Below are 7,527 nucleotides of genomic sequence, written 5' to 3' on the forward strand. Positions count from 1 at the left end.
GAGTTTTATTTGTTCATTTGCCACACCTACAGGATGCTACAGAACTCTGCAGGAACATTTTAATGAATAAATCTTATGGGTTTTTAGTATAACTCTATAATTTAAGATTGACCTCTGAATTCCAGCTGAAATTTATATTGAGAGAAAGGAACAAAGTGCCCCATTAGTGCAGACTTATTTTGACAAACGTATTTTTATTTATTGTTTGAAAAATGAAAATAGCTTTATTGCTTCCTTATAGTTAGTAAGTAAATGTTTGACTTTAAAAAATTATTATAAGCAGGAAAAGAACCCAGTTATACATGCTATTGCAAATATTTCAGAAAAGACAGTGACACATAAGGAAGGAAACATAAATTATTTATAATTTTACCAACCAGTGATAATCAGCTTTAAGTGATAATCAGCACTGATTATAGGCTACATTGGTTTATAGCCTAACAGTCTATTTTTCTATGTATGCACACAGGTAGATTTTATTTTGCCAAAATGAAATTGTACCATATGTGTCGGTTGGTGGCTTTAAAAAAATACTCATCAATAGACGAACTGTATCATTCCTCACCTTTTTTAGTAAACAGAAAGAGTTGTAAATTGTATGACTTTTTAGACTGCTTGCTATGGCAGAAGTGGAAACATTTTCAGAGCAAATGAATTGTGCATCATTTTGTTAGCAAATCGTTGGAAAGACTAGATAGGTCAGAGAAAGCGCAACTATTTCGCTTTGAACTTCTTGCACGATTATATTGAAGGAAATTTTCTGGGGACAAAAATTTTTTGACTGTCATAGAGCCAAACAAAATGGCTAAAAGTTGTTGAAAGCCCTCTCAGAATATCATGGTGCTGTGCATTCCCTGGGCCATCTTAGAAAAGAAGGAATATATTCTTTCATCAACATTAGCATGGAGCTTCTGTCAGAAGAGGCTGTGCAGTACATCTGTGAACCATTTCTTTGGACTACTAAAAGTATAACTCTAACTCCATGATATTATTTGCTCCCAGAACTTTTTCTTTCATTTTTTTTGTAGTTGTCTATAGAACCAAAAAAGAATAAAACCAAGAATAGGGGCGGAAAGGTTATAAATACATTATGTTTGAAAGTGTTTGGCTTACATAGATGAGGTCAAAGTTCTTTTTAGCCAAAATGTAGTTTGTCTTTTTCATTTGTTTGCATCCCATATTTGTGTAAACAAAAGGAAATTACTTGATGAAACTAGAATCCAGTGAAAAAGTTACCTGTTTGGGGTTTTGTAAACAAAGAAGCAAACAAACAAACAAAGACACAGTAGGCCAAATTTGTCAGGTACTGTTGAAGGTAGAAAATCTACAGTGGTTGAAATTTGGCTGTTTCCTGAACCTGAACTTGGTTATTAAGTGAGTATCTGGACTGAGTCACGAGGTGAATGCTGAATAGAACCTATAGGATGTGACTTTTGCTCTCTGCCTGCACATGCCCACACAGCCTTCCAAGTTGATCCAAAGGGGATGCCTCTTTGCTTTGTCATAGTCACCTCCCATATTTCTGAAATGAAGCTTACAACCCAGAGAGGATAAAACTCCTGGGAAAATAGTTGAAAGACTTTGAAATTACCAGAAGTCTTGGCTTATGCTATCACATGACTCTGAAAGCCTTTTGCTGATAGAATCACAGGGCTGAAAATGATAGAAAGAGGTCATTTAGTTCATTTATCTGCCCAAGGCAGAAACATAAATGTACCACTGGTGGCTTTGCTTCTTGTTAAAATGCTGTTTCTTCAAACAAGAAAATATCTTCTTTTTCTAGTAATTACTAAGTTATATTTACTTTGGATAAAGTCTCAATGACTTTATCTCACTGTTTGTTGTAGAGCAAAAACAAGATACTGGATACTGAGTGATTAGGTTTCACATAAAATTAATTTGTGACACTGATGAAATTAAATAGTAAAAATGATCTAATAGGATAATAACAAGGTAGGGAACTTGTAAGTATACACACATATTTGTCGATCAGCAATAGCATCTAATTACAGACATATTTTCAAAAATCAGTTTCCCAATAATTAAGGTTTCAGCTTTTGGAAAATGTGCATGGAAACTTCCTTGAGCATTTTGCTCTACATTCAACTATAATAACAATCACCTTTTACATTTTTCCCATTCATAAAAACAACTAATTCCAGAAGAAATAAATGAAATTCATAGGAGTTTTTTTTGAGGCTTTCCTAAGTTGAATTCATACCATTAAAAAATCTTTCATGTTTAAATTCTATTTCTCTCTTCAAAATATATCTTGAACAAAAGTTTCATGCAAACCAGTGCCAGATTTTCTGGTCACTTTAGATCAAGCTAAACTCGCATGCAGACACTACCCACAAGAAGATTACAGCTGGATTTGGGAATTAAGGCATAGATATATAAAGAATTAAATAGCAAACTGAAAGTTTACACAAAACTATTGCAGATTTCCAGATGGGCAGGAAAGGCAGTTGCCTAAGGTCAAAGGTGGCAGAAGATCAATCATGTTGTCTCTATTATGTAAGAGCAAGAATAGATGATTTTCAAGAGCTCCTTCAGGTTATGACTCCATGATACCCACTCATTCACAATCGGTGTGACTTGGCAAGACTGGACTCAAGGAAGTTGTGTTTCTTTCCTTGATAATACAGAAAAATAAGAAAAAAAGAAAGGGCTCCTTTATATTGTGTATTATTTACTGGACCCTATGGGGGAAATAGACAGGTAAAGATATAAACAGTACAGAATTTGCCTTAATACTGTGCCTGTACACACGGACAAACAATGAAGCTCATAACCAGAAAAATAGCCATTAGGCTTTCAACCTCTTTGGTGGTAGCCATCTTGGACACTCCTTGTTTCTTTTCCCTTTGCTTTCATTCTGTTTTCTCACTGCTCACTACATTCCTCTTGCTCTAATGTTCTTGTCCTTTTCTCCTATTTCTGGCCATGTTCTTGCTCATGGCCAGAAATAGGAGAAGCTAGTGGCAACCTTGGCTTTCTAAGTGTTAACCCTGGGCAGCCTCAAGGGTACATCTGGTATTGGCTTTTGACTTTCTGGACACTGAACTCTCTGTGTTGCCATATAGTCTTCCCCAGTGTCAGCACTCGGTGGCAGTACTTGGACTCTATCTTGAACAATTAACTCAACCCACATGAGATAAAATAAAAGAGCATTCCAAACCAAGGCAATAGTGTATTCAAACTGTATGAAACCATGAAAGAAATTGGCATATTTATTATACTGTGATAATATATTCAGATGTTAAACAATCTTCAGAGGGACCTCTGTTGTTCCATTTACAATTCGTTGGGTTGGATCTTGGCAGAACCCATAAACAGGGATGCTACAGTTGCTCTACTGCCTAGGTATCTATAGGCTGAGCATTAGACCTACTATTTTAGGACAAGTTCATCTTTGTCACCATTGGCACTTTGAACAAGATTGCTCTCTTAAAAATCCTCAAAATCTACTCTAGATCACCTATAATCATTTGAGGTGTTTTATGGTTCACCTGCCACCTTTACCACATCTTCTAAAAGCAATGGCTTCAATTTTCACCTTACATCAAGAAGGTCATTTTGAAAGAACTTCAGGTTTACATGTGTTGCTTCATTTCTATCCTTTAATTGTAAATCATTGCCAAATTTTCTGGTCACATGGAATTACCTTGGACAGAACTAAACTCCCATGCAGATACTACCTTCAAGAACATTACAGTCATATTTGGTAGATATTCCTTTAGCAAAAAATGTCTCCCAATACTTGAAGCCTACTTCCCAAACTATTGGAGTGTCTCAGGGCAAATTTACAGCAATTTATTCCATGCCTGGTCTTCAAACAATACTTTTTCTTGCAATAATAATGCACCCTACTCCCAGTTGCCAAGCCCAGTTGTTGGGTGATCCCTGAATGCCTAACACTCATTAGAAAAACATTAACAGACCCTTCAAACCATGTTGTGTTCTTTAAAGAAGAGGAAAAAGACCACAACCAAAAGGAAGTACATGCCAGGGAAGTTAAGTGTCCGTATCTGAAAAGAAACTTCAAATCCTAGAGCAAGAAATGATTGAACACGCTAGGAATATTATGGCTACCGAAGAAAAGAGAATGAATATAATTGTCTTCATATATTTGAAAGTTGTCATCTGAATGAGAGATTAGATTCATCCTGTATGTTTTCAATGGACAGAATTAGAACCAACATTGAAGACGTAAGGTAAAAGATTTTGGTTCAGTATGAGCAAGAAATGTCTGATAAATAGAATTGTCCAAAGATTAAGCAAAGAAATTTGAGAGCTCTCCATCACTGAAATTATAGTAAAGGCTGTATTCAAGCATAGGAATGTGAAAGGAGTTGGGGAATGTGTCTTTTTTTTCAAGAGCATGTGATTACTCCATAAAAATTTGACATAGATGTAGGCTTCATTTACTCATTTACTTATTAAATCTTTGAGTGCTTACTATACCGCTGGCCTAGTGTGAGCTTCTAGGAATACAAAAGTGCATGAGTCACAGCCCTGCCTTCAAAATACTTTCAATCTAGTGAGAAAAGTACATGATAATTCAGACAGAAAGGCAAACAAGCAAGACAGCACCATCACATTGTAACATGTTTAATTATCTATCTTCCCCACTGGAATCTAAGCTTCTCAAGGGCACATATACTGTGTATTTTGCTTGCCATTTTTTCTCCAGCACTCAGTCTGTGCCTGGCAGATAGTAAACAAAGTTTTATTGACTGAATTTATTGAATAATGTGGGAATCTATTCTGAATGTGATTAGTATAGTGGAATACTAAGGAAGGAATGTTCAATGTTATCTGACCAGAGGGAAGTGTTCAGAGAGAGGATGTGATTCTATGTCTTTAACCTCAGAGGAGGAGTCTGATCTGACATAGAAGAGGAGCTCACAATCAAGAAGAAAGGGCATTTAAGCTTGTTTGAAGGCAAAGACATGAAACAGCACTGTCTATGCTGAGACGGACATGAAACAGCATTGTACATGCTGAGATAACAAGCAGTTTCGCATGACTGGAACATATGATTTAGGGCAGTGAGTAGTAGGAGACAAGTCTGAAAAGGCTGTAGGAGATTGAATCATGGGTTTTAATGAAGAGAGTAACATGATCAGATTTTCCTTTCAGGAGGAAAACTGGCAGCAATGCGGTGGGGATGGGAGAACTGATTAAGACCAAAGTAGAGATAAGGAATAATAGGAGGATATTGCAGTCATCCGGGCAAGAGTGAGGAATGTCTAGAAGAGAATAGTGGCAGCAAAGGCAAAAGGACAGAGATAAAATTTGAAAGGTATTTAAGGTAAGGAGTTTATGAGACCTTGGTTCTGATGGGATGCAGATGGTGGTGAGGCTGGTAAGGTGGTTATAGTGAGAAGTGAGAGAATGACAACTAAGTTAGAGAGGCATAGCCATATAACAAGGCTTGGAAATATAGGGGGTGGAGGATTTGGGAGCTTGTAGCTTATTCAGCAGAGAGAGCCTAGTAGTGGGCAATTGGTATTATGGTCTGGGCAGAGAATAGAATTATAAATCATCACACATACTAAGGAGAAGTGAGTACAGATGAAGTCACCAAAGACAAGTGTGCACAGTCAGAATCGACACGAGGAAAGCATCTGGGGAACAGAAATAGAGGACTGTTGGGAGTTGATGCTTGGCATCGACTAGGATGTGACACCAATACGAACCTCAGTTCTAAGCAGGTATATCACCAGAGTTTGGCATTGAAACATGAAATATGGTATGTTCACAAAGAGGCGTTTGGTTTTGATCGGTAATATTTATCATTAATAGTACCATTGGTAAGGATGAGACAGAACTAAGGAGTGCTGTGAAATGGATAAATGGTAACACTTTTAAAAGACTTTTTATAGAAAACCTCAAACAGCAACATTCCTATATTTACAAAATATCAAGTAGATCCATAATAGAGATAATAAAATATTCAGGGAAAAGTTCAGATGAAGAATATGCTATTATTTTCAAATTCTCACATTCTGACTTTAGTATATTTTAACGTATTTTCTTTTGTTAGGCAATCCTTTCTCCAAAGGGCCATGGGTCCCTAAAATTTATATTCTCTTTCTATATTGGAGCTAATGGCAGTCAGAAGCCTTATTAGCTAAGGCTGATTTATTCAATCAGTTTGTACAGGCAAGGAGTGGGGTTAAACTTGGGTGTGCCACTAAAATGGTCATCGTTTGATAATAAGAAGCCTTACTGCCAAACTTCAGGAGTCTCCAAAGCTCTCTCTAGTCTGCAGGTCATTCTTCAGTTTCTCTAATTCTTGTACAAAAAAACCCACACAAACAAACAGATAATATGCAAATATACTGATTTCTTGTTTTTACAATATGTATAAGCTTTTTGATTCTGCACTGGCAGCTAGCTGGTCTCCTGAGACATGGTTCTGGACTATATCCAAAAACAAATTTAGTTTCTGAGGAGGAACATTGTGAAATCAGTAAGCAAGCAACCTTGCTGATCCAAGTAAGCAAAATGCTTTAGTTGGTGGGTGCTCCAAGCAAAAATGCTTAAAGGGATCCAAGAGTTCTATTTCTCATTTGACTCAGATTCAGTTAAATTTCATTTCTGTGGAATCCCGGATGATGAGCATCACCAAGTGCAGAAGCTGAGTTGGGTGGAACAGTTGCTCACAGTGGGGCAGCTCACTCATTGCCTTGACACATGCTCTTGTTTTGCCATGAACGTAAGTGACCTTAAACACATTTTTTTTCCTAAAATTATAGCAACAAGGGACTTGAAAAAAAATGAAACTCATGAGACAGCTATCTCTCTTGGCTCTTGAAAAGGCTGCTCCTTAATTGCCTCAAGAAAGATGAAATGATGGTACTGACCCTATTTCTTAGGAATAATTGATGGGTCACTTCAGCAATAAATTCAAGAGTAGATACTGACTAAGAACAGTTACAGAGCTTTATTTTTGCCTTATATGTTTATAATGAATTCAAGTAACCAGGGCTCAAGATAGGACTTGCTTTTTGAATTTTGCAATGATTTCAAATGTAAAGTCACTAAAGACCTCTTGTGCACTTTTAACATCTCTTCCCTTCCCCCATGTTCTATGTAAACAAAGTATGTTTCTTGAATTGTACCATTAACAGTGCCAGATTATCAATTTTTCTCCTGAGCAAAGTTTGGATGCTTTCCTTACAATTTCCTTGTAATATAATTATGACATTTGAATGAAATAAGGAGTCATCAGAAAATATCTTTAAAAAATTACTGGCAATGATATCTGCTTAATTCTGGAAGAAATCAAGGCTCAGAGCTTAAGGGACAAAAATGAATAGAAATAACTACATTTCTTATTTGGTCTTCTAGGTAGAGAAGCCTTGTTTACTACCTGTATAAGGCAAACACAACCCCCACCTTTAAAAAAATTTTTAAGTAAAACTTCTCATGGGAAGTGGTGATGGTAGAAAGTATCAAGAGTTTTTGTTTGTTTATTTATTGATTGATTTATGTCCCACATTTTTTTCCAAAAAC

Source organism: Pan troglodytes, chromosome 4 (assembly GCF_028858775.2).
Source record: "Pan troglodytes isolate AG18354 chromosome 4, NHGRI_mPanTro3-v2.0_pri, whole genome shotgun sequence".
NCBI lineage: Eukaryota > Metazoa > Chordata > Mammalia > Primates > Hominidae > Pan > Pan troglodytes.